We start from the raw sequence: 12,321 nt of genomic DNA, 5'->3' as shown, positions 1-12,321 counted from the left end.
ACAAATAAAGGCACATACACATACATACGGGAACATACACACATATGTAAACATACACACATATAACGCCACATACACACATACACATACACACACATAAAGGCAAATACACACACATACAAACATAGAGTTACATACACATACATCAAGGCACATACACAGACTTACACAAACATAAAGGTATAGAATCACAGAAAGTTAAAGCACAGAAGGAGGTCATTAGGCCCACTGTGTCCGTGCGGGCCGATAAAGACCTATCTAGCTAAATCCCACTTCCCAGCACTTGGTCCGTAGCCCTGCAGGTTACGGCACTTCAAGTGCTCATCCAAGTGCTTTTTAAATGAGCTGAGAGTTTCTGCCTCTACCACCCTTTCGGGCAGTAAGTTCCAGACCCCCACCACCCTCTAGGAGAAATCTTTTGTCCTCAACTCCGCTCTAATCCTTCTACCAATTACTTTAAATCTATGTCCCCTGGCACTGACATCTCTGCTAAGAGAAATAGGTCCTCACTATCCACTCTATCTGGTCCCCTCATTATATTATATACCTCAATTAAATCACCCCTCAGCCTCCTTTGTTCCGAAGAAAACAACCCCAGCCTATCCAATCTTTTCTCAAAGTTAAAATACTCCAGCCCTGGCAATGTCCTCGTAAATCTCGTCTGTGCCCTCTCGAGTGCAATCACATCTTTCCTTTAATGTGTGACCAGAACAGTACGCAGTACTCAAGCTGTGGCCTAACCAATGAATTATACAGTTGTAGTATAAACTCCCTGCTCTCTGCCTATGCCTCGGCTAATAAAGGAATGCATTCCATATGCCTTCTTAAGCAACTTATCAACCTGTCCTGCCATCTTCAGGGATCTGTAGATATGCACTCCAAGGTCCCTTTGTTCCTCTACACATTTCAGTATCCTTCCATGTATTGTTTATTGCCTTGCCTTGTTTGCCTTTCCAAAATGCATTATCTCACACTTGTCCGGATGGAATTCCCTTTGCCACTTTTCTGCCAACCTGACCAGTCCATTAATATCTTCCTGCAGTCTACAGCTTTCCTCCTCACTGACAACAACATGGCCAATTTTTGTATCACCTGAAAACCTCTTGATCAAGCCCCCCACATTCAAGTACAAACCATTAATATATCCCACACAAAGCAACGGACCTATTACTGAGCCTGGCGGAACCCTACTGGAAACAGCCTTCCAGTCGCAAAAACACCCGTCGACCATTACCCTTTTCTTCCTGCGACTTAGTCAATGTTGGCTCCAATCAATCACTCTCCCTTGGATCACATGGGATTGTACTTTTTGACCAGTCTGCCATGTGGGACTTTGTCAGAAGCCTTGCTGAGATCCATGTAAACGAGATCAAACGCGTTAACCTCATCGACCCTCCTTCTAACCTGCTCAAATAATTCAATCAAGTTAGTCAGACACGACCCTCCGTTAACAAATCCATGCTGACTGCCCTTGATTAACCCATGCCTTTCTGAATGACGGTTTATCTTATCCCTCAGAATCGATTCCAATAATTTGCCCACCACCGACCTTGGACTGACTGGATATATTACTCCATCTATCGCTTTCTCCCTTTTTAAATAATGGTACAGCATTAGCAGTCCTCCAATCCTCTGGCACACACCTGTGGTCAGGGAGGATGGAAAATGATGGTCAGAACCTCCACTATTGCCTCCCTTGTATCTCTTAACAGCCTGGGATACATTCCATCCGGGCCGAGTGATTTATCTACTATCAAAGATGCCAATCTCCTTAATATTTCCTCTCTCACTATGTTAAGCCCATCCAATATTTCACACTCCTCCTCCTTAACTTCAATTCCTGCATCATCCCTCTCCTTTGTGAAGTCAGAAGCAAAGTTCTCATTAAGAACCATACCCACATTTTCGACCTCCACACATAGGTTAGCTTTTTGATCTCTAATAGGCCGTATTTTTCCTTAGTTATCCTCTTGCTCTTGAAGTAGTTTTAAAACATTTTTTGGGTTTTCCTTAATTTTAATTGGCGGTATTTTTCTTTTATTTCCTAATTTCCTTTTTATTTTCATCTATTTAATTTAATTGCACTTTCTATACTCCACTTGGCTTTCTGCAGTACTGACTCTTAGTGTCTAACATAAGCTTCCCTTTATTGCTTTATCTTACCCTCCATGTTCCTTGTCATCCAGGAGGCTCTAGAGTTGGCAGTCCCACCCTTTATCGTTGTGGCAACACGTTTACTCTGAAACCCTTGAATCTCCCCTTTTAATGGCTTGGACTGCTCTGACACTGATTTACCTTCAAGGAGCTGTTTCCATTCCATTTTTGCTAAATCACTTCTCAGCTTAGTAAAATTGGCCTGAAACCAATTTTGATCTTTAACTCCTGTTCTGTCTCTCCTCCACCCCACTTCATCTAACCCTATCAGCATACCCTTCTATTCATTTTTCCCTCGTGTGCTTATATAGTGATTTAAAAGGGATTTGGGTGTCTTTGTAGATGAATCATAGAAATTTAGCATGCAGGTACGATAAAGAATTCGGAAGGCGAATGGCATGTTAGACTTTATTGCAAGGGGGTTGGGTTAATTCCTGCTCACAAGATTCATCTCTGTTTGTGGAAATACGCTTAGCAGAATAGCAGGTATTGCTTGCCAGTTGTTCAAAAATTTCAGTTCAAATTAGAAAATGAACAGACAGATTCAGTTACAGAGACTGACTGTCAAAAATACGGAAAAACAAGGTCCAGAAGATTTAGAGATAGAAGCAAATCAGAGGCATGGATAATTTCTGGATAAAGAAGAGTGTGTATATGTCACTTGATGATGGAAGTTAATAAAATGAGTTCAGGAATCGAGGATGAATGAGATGTGGAGGCAGAGGTGCAGCAGAAGTTAGAACCAAAAGCAGGCTGTCCTCTCGAACAATGGGAAAATCTTGCAGGACTCCAGGCCACGGGTGGGCCTTGCACATCCTGAGCAGTTCTTTTGCGAACGAGGGGTGGAGAAGCTGTGATAAGCTCATGAAATGTTTTCAGAGTGGAGACTGAGATCATTGTGGAAGTGTTTGTTTTGGGATAGTCCTTTTGCATCAGGGATCTAAAGTTAGAAAGAAGACACGGACAGAGACAAAACGTGGGTACGTGACAGACAGATAGGGAACAGTGACAGGTGGAAATAAAAGAGAGAGAGAGAGAGAGAGACTTAGAGAGAGAGAGAGAAGAGAGGGTAGGAGAGAGAGAATGAGGCAGAGAGATAGAAAGGAAGGAGGGAAGGTATAGCAGCAGAGATGGAAAGGAAGAGAATGAGGCAGAGAGAGAAAGAGGAGTGAGAGACAGGAAAGCGTCAGAAGTGGCGAGAGACAATGAGGCTGGGAGAAGAGAGAGGGACGATACAGATGGAGTGAGGGGGAATGAGAGCGAGGCAAGAAGAGGGAACGAGAGATAGAGAAGAGAGGAAGGCAGGAAGTGTTGGAGAGACGAGGCAGAGTGAAATAAGCGAGAGGTAGAGAGAGAAAGATTGAGAGAAAGAAAAGAGAGACCCCGTAAAGGTGAATGAAAGAGGGAGAACGAGGCAGGGAGTGACAGGGCCAGAGATAAATAAACAGAGGCAGAGAAATCAGAGTCAGAGAAAGATGAAGCATAGAGAGAGATTAAATAAGTCAAAGAGAGAAACAGTGAGAGAAAACGAGACCGAGGGATTAGGCAGAGGCAGAGAGAGAGAGAGAGACAGAAGGTGGAACATATTTTATCCCTGCTTCCCTACACAGTTAAATATTTCTTATATTTTTATTCTTCTATAATAAGAGCGGTGTTGGGTTATAATCACAGATTTTGAACCCATACAATTGTGTTCAGTTAGTACTGATTTTTAGACAGTTACTGAAGTCAGATCAGGTTCATCCAGGAGCAGCGAGTTATACTGACACCTTCGCATGGTTCTCTGGTCAATCGCCCTCTACACTGGCACATCAAACTCTCCCAGAGTCGGTACGGCAAGGGTTAGATACAGAGTAAAGCTCCCTCTACACTGGCTCCATCAAATACTGCCAGGGCAGGAGCAGCACGGATTAGAAACAGAGTAAAACTCCCGTTACTTTGTCCAATCAAACATTCACAGGGCAGGTACAGCACGGGTTAGGTTCAGAGTAAAGCTCCCGCTTCAATGTCCGACAAAGCAATCTGATGTGCCTGATGTAATGTGTGTCTCCTTCCAATCTGCCTGAAAAAAAACCCGTTCAAGTGAGATATCTTGAACCCTGAACGGTCAGAGTGCTGACACTATGGGACACTCGTCTTATCTCAGTAACTTTCTGAATGTGTAATTAGGCACTTTCAGAGATTCCCTGCTGTGGTCTCCTCTTCCCATTACCTATAATTCTGACATCTTACCGCAGCCTCAAACGACCCCTGAACACCCCATCCTCGGACACAATGATCCTAAAGAGAAACAAGACACGGGTATGAAGCAGTGATCAATGCACTGAGTTTTATTTCTGAGTATATCCCATTATTCAAAAAGCAGTAATACAGGGTCAGGGGTTGTGGGACCTACACAATCAAATAGAGCCTGCTCCCCGTGAACGAAGGTTTCATTCAGTGAGAACTTGGAGAGCTCGGGCTGGTGAGAATCCATCACTGGATCTTTCAGTGTTTCGGTCGACAACATTGGATACCTTTTTGGCAGAATATCGGCAGTGTCTCCTCGGTTGTTTTACAGGAGCCCTCACGACACATTGCTCCAAGCGAGCCGCAGATATTCATGAACACTAAAATCCAAAATGAAGAGTTAATTAATTGAACGTTCTGGACACAGTTGGAGCAAGAACAATGAGGAAACCTGAAGCTGAGTCTGTCCGTGTTACTGGGACTGACTCTGGGCCACACATGAACCTCAGCTCATTTGTACTTCTTTAAACCTCACACTGACCCCTCCCCGACCTGCAGAGACTCATTCTTTGTTCTCAAGGGCAGCCCAATAGGTTTTCCACAGAATGGAGACCACTGTTCACGCCATCTGAGACTGGAGACAAAGAAAATAAAGATCTGACATTTATATAGAGTCTTCCCCGTCAACAGAAGGGTCCAAGGTGTTTCACTGACAAAGGATTATTCCTGAAGTGCCAACATTATTTTGTAACCAAATTGCTCACAACAATGTCCCACCAACAGCAAATGAGATTTGACAGTGTGGGGAGTTTCTGGTGATGTTAGTTGAGAGTGATGTTGGTCCAAGAAACCAGGAGAACTCCCAGCTCTTCAAATAATGCGACCAAATGTTTCCTGCCCCATGAACAGGTAGACAAGGTTTCCGTTTAACGATTCTTTCAAAAGATGACACCTCCAACAGTGCAGCACTCCCCCAGTGCTGGGCTGCATGTACTGGAGTGGGACATCAACCCACAACTTGTTCACTCAATTCCCAACTGAGGCAAACTGACACCCGGCCACTGAAAATTGATAGTTTCACTGCTTGACTCCACTACTTAATCAGTGTCCTCATATTCTGATCTCTGTGAAGGCTGCAGAATTATTAGGATTCAGAAACCTGTTTTGAAACCCTTTTGATCCAATCCCCTCCCCTCATGTTATGAAAATCTGACTCATGTCTGGGGTCCGGTTCCTCAGACGCCTCCAGTATCGCTCCAATTCACCATTCTTCATCTGTGGGTCTGAGCAGTGAGTGTGAGGGAAAGGGGCTGAAATAGTTCCCGATCCCGTCCGCACTCTCACCATTTGCACCAGGGAGCACTGATCGGGAGCAGGAACTGTGAGTTTCCCCCTCCGGATTACCTGGGTACTGCGGCCAATTACAGAGTCTCACAAACAGGTCAATGCTCCGGCTGAGATCCGAAGATTTGGCACTGGCCGGTAATTCGGGCTTTAATTCCTGGTCTGTTTGGATCATAACACAACACTCACCATTCCCAATCCCCGCTCAGGTACCGACTAAACAATCGGGGGATTTACTTACCTGTGGAACTGGTTCAGGTTAAATTCTTCAATCATTCTTACAATAACATTCATTTAACCAATCAGACCGTGAGCTTCAGTCAGAGAATAAAATAGTTTAAACAAAACTTGGTGCTGAGAGATCAGAGAAACTTACCTTGGGCACCATGGATCCCCCGTCCAGCTGTTAAGGACTGAGTGAGCACCAGGACTCCAAATACCAAGAGCAGAACGTTCATCATCTTCTGCTGAGTTCCTCAGAGTCAGGATCAAACAGCTGGAGTTCACAAGTTCTGTATCTAGACTCAGAGAGTTTGCTGCAGTTATAATCACATTTACGATGAAGGACTCTCTGCAAATATCCGGAGAAAACGAATTTCCCTTCTGTGTGACAGTGGATCAGTTGGAAGCTTGCCTCAGTTTGCAGTTCTCTATCTTTCAGATCACATGTTTGTGTTTTTGGCCCCTCTTCAGGTTCAAAAGATGAGCTCATCTGACAGGATGTGCCAGGTACACACGCATGAAATTTAATCCTCAACTACACCCCAAGTATTGCATACACATCAGTTCTTAATCAGAACCGTCTCTCCTGCCCGGTCCCCGTGCACTTTAATATGCCAACTGGACTGATGTCTCTTGCGCTGAGCACCTCTCGGGCAGTGATGGACTGACTCAGCACCAGGACTCCAAATACCGAGAACAGCGCTTCCATCAGTTCTGGCACAGAGAGTTTGTTGCATTTCATAATCACACACGTGGGGACTGACCGGTCTCCGAAATTATACTGGGAAAAGTTTTTTCCTTTCTGTGTGACTGCTGGTCAGTTGGCAGCTGGACTAAATTGGCAGTTCTCGATCTCCCAGATCACAAGGTTGTGAGCTGTGGCCCAACTAAATGGCTTAACATGTGAGTTCAGGTGACAGAATGTGACAGGTACACGAACAGGACATTTAATCCATCAACTCCAACTACAGTATTCTCTCCACGTGAAGTCTATATATAACCCGTTGCTCCTGCTCGCTCCACTTGCTCTTTAATATTTAATATTCCACCAGTAAACAACAACAGATGTTCCGGGACTGACTGCACATCCCTGTTAAACAGACACAGAATGAACCGAGACTGACTGTTCACCCCTTTTAAGCTGGGACATAGTGACCAGGGACTGACCGCATACCCCTTTTAGTCAGGCACAGAATGGTTTTGGACTCACAGCAGACCCCTTTTAAACAGGCACAGAATGATCCGGGACTGACAGCAGACCCCTTTTCAACTGGCGCAGAATGGTTTGGGACTGACAGCACACCCATTTTAAACAGGCACAGAATGGTTTGGGACTCACAGCTCACCCCTTTTAAACAGACACAGAATGACCCGGAACTGACAGCACATCCAGTTTAAACAGGCTCAGAATGATCCGGGACGGATATATATAACTAAACTGGTCTTCAGTATACAGGATATAATTTGAAAGTTTGCAGAAGAGACGAAACTCAGAAACGTGGTAAACAGTGTCGAGGATGGTAACAGTCTGCAGGAGGACACAGGCAGACTGGTGAAATTGGTACACCCGTGGCAGATGTAATTTAACGCAGAGAAGTGTGAAGTGATACAGTTGCTGGATGAATGAGGAGAGGCAATATAAATTTTAAAGGGGGTGCAGGAACTGAGAGATCTGTGGGTATATGTGCACACATCTTTGAAGGTGGCCGGACAAGTTGAGAAGGCGTAAAACATGTGAAATCGTCGGCTTTATTGATAGAGGCATAGATAAAAATGGAAGAAGAATATGTTAAACCTTTATTAAACACTGCTTAGGCCTCAACAGGAGTATTGAGTTCAATCCTGGGCAGCGCACTTTAGGAAGGATGTCAAGGCCTTGGAGAAGGTGCAGAAGACATTTGCTAGAATGCTACTAAGGATGAGGAACGTCAATTATTTGGAGAGACTGGAGAAGCTGCTATGTTCTCCTAAGAAGAGAGAAGGATAAGGAGTGATTTGATCGAGGTGAGCAAAATCATGAACGGTTTTATGGAGTAAAGAAGTAGAAACTGTTTCCAGTGGCAAACGGGTCGGTAATGGTAGGATTCAGATTAAAGGTGATCGGCGAAAGAGCCAGTGAAGACATGAGGAAACATTTATTTTCTCAAGGAGTTGTAATGATCTGGAATGTGCTGCCTGAAAGGGTGATGGAAGAAGATTCAATAGAAACTTTCAAAAGGGAATTGGGTAAACATTTGAAGGGAAAAAATTACAGGGCTATGAGGAAAGAGCAGGGTAATGGGACAAATTGGATCGTTCTTTCAAAGAGATGTCAAAGGCATGAAACAGCTCTAAACTTTGAAAAAATGTGTAACATTGGCCTGAATCATCTCTAATGTAGACAACAATGTGTAACATAGGACTGAAACATCTCTAATGTATACAACAATGTGTAACATAGGCCTGAAACATCTCTAATGTATACAACAATGTGTAACATAGGCCTAAAACATCTCTAGTTTATACAACAATGTGCAACATAGGCCTGAAACATCTCTAGTTTATACAACAATGCGTAACATAGGCCCAACACTTCTCTAGTGTACACAACAATGCGTAACATAGGCAAAAAACTTCTCTAGTGTACACAACAATGCATAACATAGGCCTGAAACATCTCTAGTGTATAAAACAATCTGTATCACAGGCCTGAATCATTCCTATTGTGCACAACAATGTGTAACAAAGGCCTGAATCATCTCTGATGTATACAACATTGTGTAACATAGGCCTGAAACATCTCTAATGTATAAAACAACGTGTAAAATGGGCCTGAAACAGCTCTAATCAAGCAGCAATGTATAACATACGTCTGAAACGTAACGAAATTCCACAACAATGGATAATATAGGCCTGGAAAATCTCTAACATCTCCCACAATGTATAACATAGACCTGAGACATCTCTAATTTCTACATCGATGCCTGAAACTTCTCTAATCTTGAAAACATGGTGTTACATATTCCAGAAAAAATATATATTCTCCGTAACAATGTAAAATAGGCCTGAAACAACTCTAATTTCAACAATAAACTATAACAGAGGCCAGAATCGTCTCTCATATTTGCAACAACATATAAAAGAGGCGTGAAACATCTCTAACCTCTATAACAATGTATAATAAAGGCCTGAAACAGCTCTAATCTCTGCAACAATTTCTAAATAGATCTGAAACATCTGTAATTTTTGCCAAAATATGCAACATGGGCCTGAAACTCCTGCAATCGCTCCAGCAATATGTAAACATAGGCCTGAAACATCTGTCATCTCAACAATAATGTACAACAGAGGCCGGAAACGACTCTAACACTTGCAACAATACATTAAATCGACATGAAATGTCTCCAATTACAGTTTTACAACAATGTAATAAACAGACCTGCAACAACTCGAACCTCGACAACAATGAGTAACATAGGCCTGAAACATCTCCAATCTCTGCAACATTGAATAACCAAGAGTTGAAATATCACTAATCACTTCAACAATCGGCCCTTCAGACCTGTTCCGCCATTCAAAATGATCATGGCTGATCGTCTAACTCAGTACCCTGTTCCCGCATTTTCCCCATTTTCCTTTATCCCTTTAGCATTAAGAAATATTTCTTTCTCCTTCTAGAATACATCTAATGACTTGGCCTCCACTGCCTTCTGTGGTAGAGAATTCCACAGGTTCACCACCCTCTGAGTGAAGAAATTTCTCCTCATCTCGGTTCTAAATGGCATACCCCGTATACTGAGACTGTGACCCCTGGTTCAGGACTCCCCAGCCATCGGGAACATCCACCCTGCATCTAGTCTGTCTAGTCCTGTTAGAATTTTAAATGTTTCGATGAGATCACCTCTTATTTTCAAAACTCTAGTGAATATAGGCCTAGTCAACCCAAACTCTCCTCAATCGTCAGTCCTGCCATCCCAGGAATCAGTCTGGTAAACCTTCGTTGCACTCCCTCCATGGCAAGGACATCCTTTCTCAGATAAAGAGACCAAAACTGCAAACATGCTCCAGATGTGGTCTCACCAAGTCCCGGTATAACTGCGGTAAGACATCACTGCTCCTGTACTCAAATCCTCTTGCAATGAAGGCCAACATACCATTCACCTACCTAACTGCTTGCTGCACCTGAATGCTCGCTTTCAGCGACTGGTGTACAATGACACCCAGGTCTTGTTGCACCTCCCCTTTTACCAATCTATCACCATTCAGATAATAATCACCTCGAAAATGTATAACAAATGTTTAAAACGTCTCCAATCCCTCAAGTTATGTGTAACATAGTCCTGCAATATCTCCAATCTCTGCAACAGGATATAACATAGTCCAGAAATATATCTAATTTCTAAATCAATGTGTAACATATGCCTGGAACATCTCCAATCTCAACAACGATGTGCAGCATATGCTTGAAAAATCTCTAATCTATAAAACCATGTATTGCACAGGCCTGTAACATGACTAATCTCTACAACAATGTGTCACATTGTCTTGACGCATCTGTAATCCCTACAGAAATGTATAACATTGGTATGAAACCTCTATATTCTCGTCATCAATGCATAAAATAGGGCTGACACATCTCTAATTTCAACAACAACATGTACCATCAACCAGAAATATCTCTAATCTCTGAAACGATGTTTAATATAGGTCAGAAACGTCTGTAAACTCTACAACAATATATAACAGAGGCCTGAAACATCTCTAATCTCAAGAACAATCTGTAAAATAGGACTGAAACATCTGTGATCTTTGCAGCAATGTATAACATGGCCCTGTCACTTTATATGTTGTAATACTATGTAACACATTGTTGGAGAGATTAGAGATGTTTCAGGCCGATGTTACACATTATTGCTGAGGTTAGATATGTTTTAGGCCAATGCTAATCATTGATGTAGAGATTAAAGATATTTCAGGCCTATGTTATACATTATTGAAGAGATTAGACATGTTTTAGACCTATGCTATCCAATGATTCAGAGATTGGAGATGTTTCAGCCTTATGTTAGACATTTTCCGAGATTAGAAATGTATCCAGTCGATGTTATAGATTGTTTTAGAGCTTTGAGATGTTTGAGGCCCATGTTAAAAGATTTTGAAGAGATTGCAGATGTTTCAGGCCCATGTTACACATTATTGTAGAGATTGACGATGTTTAAAGCCGACTTTAGACATTGTAATAGAGATCAGACATCTATCAGGCCGACGCTGTACATTGCAGTAGCGATTACAAACGTTGCAGCCTGTGTTGCACGTTGTTGCACAGATAACCTGTTTCAGGCCTATATTACACATTGTTGTAGAGATTAGAAATGTTTCAAGCTCATGTGATACATTGTTGTTGGGATTGCAGATGTTTCAAGCCGATGTTGTGCATCTTTGTACAGATTAGAGACGTTCCAGGTCTATTTTTACATTGTTGTAAAGATTAGAGTTTTTCAGGCCTTTGTTACGCTTTGTTGTCGAGATTAGAGGGGTTCCAGGTAAATTTTATACAATGTTGTAGATATTAAAAATGTCTCAGGCCTACGTTATGCATTTTTGCATAGATTACAGATGATTCAAACCTATGTTACGGGTTGTTATAGAGATTACAGATGTTCCAGGCCTATCGTTCACATTGTAAAAGAGATTATAGCTGCTTCAGTTCGATATTTCACCTTGCTTTAGCGAGTACAGATGTTTCAGGCCTGTATTACCATAGTTGTATCGAAGACAGATGTTTCAGGCCCATGTTATACATTGTTGCGAAGGTAACAGTTATTTCAGGTCTGCGTTGCACATTTTTGCAATGAAAAGTGCTGGTTTGGGCTTGTGTTCCACATCGTTACAGAGATTGGAGCTCTTTCTGGCCGATGTGATACATTGTTTCAGAAATTAGAGATGTTTCAGGCCTATCTTACACACTGTTGCGAAGATTACAGATGTTTGAGGTCTCTGTTGCACAATTTTGCAATGAGCAGAGATGATTTAGTCCTTTGTTATATATAGTTCCAGAGACTGGAGATGTTTCAGGCCCATGTTATACAATGTTGTGGAGATTAGAGTTGCTCCAACCCATGTTGCATATTGTTGTATATATTAGAGCTACACATTGTTGTAGCATTGGAGATGTTTCCGGCCTATTTCATATATTGCTGCAGAGACTGGAGATGTCACAGACCCATGTTACATATTGTTGTACCCATCGCAGATGTTCCAGGCCTTTGTTACATCATGTTGTGGAGATGACATATGTTTGAGGCCCTTGTTGCACATTTTTGCAGTGAATAGAGGCATTTCGGGACTACGATACATGCTGTTGCAGAAATTAAAGACGTTTCAGTCCCATAT

At 42.4% G+C, this 12,321-nt stretch overlaps 1 long non-coding RNA gene across 3 annotated transcripts in view; it reads left to right on the top strand.

The window, feature by feature from the left end:
* The window catches only part of LOC137312962 (uncharacterized), a 70,826-nt gene that overhangs the window by 43,412 nt on the left and 15,093 nt on the right, over positions 1–12,321 (top strand). For 2 of the 3 annotated variants that reach the window (XR_010960969.1, XR_010960967.1), the window contains one exon: positions 7,765–7,953. The exons of the other annotated variant lie outside the window; for it this stretch is intronic. This is a non-coding gene — a long non-coding RNA (uncharacterized lncRNA). The remainder of the gene's footprint in view (positions 1–7,764; positions 7,954–12,321) is intronic. 3 annotated transcript variants of the gene reach the window in all.

This window comes from Heptranchias perlo, unplaced genomic scaffold (genome assembly GCF_035084215.1).
Source record: "Heptranchias perlo isolate sHepPer1 unplaced genomic scaffold, sHepPer1.hap1 HAP1_SCAFFOLD_44, whole genome shotgun sequence".
NCBI lineage: Eukaryota > Metazoa > Chordata > Chondrichthyes > Hexanchiformes > Hexanchidae > Heptranchias > Heptranchias perlo.
This window is presented reverse-complemented; position numbering and strand designations above follow the sequence as displayed.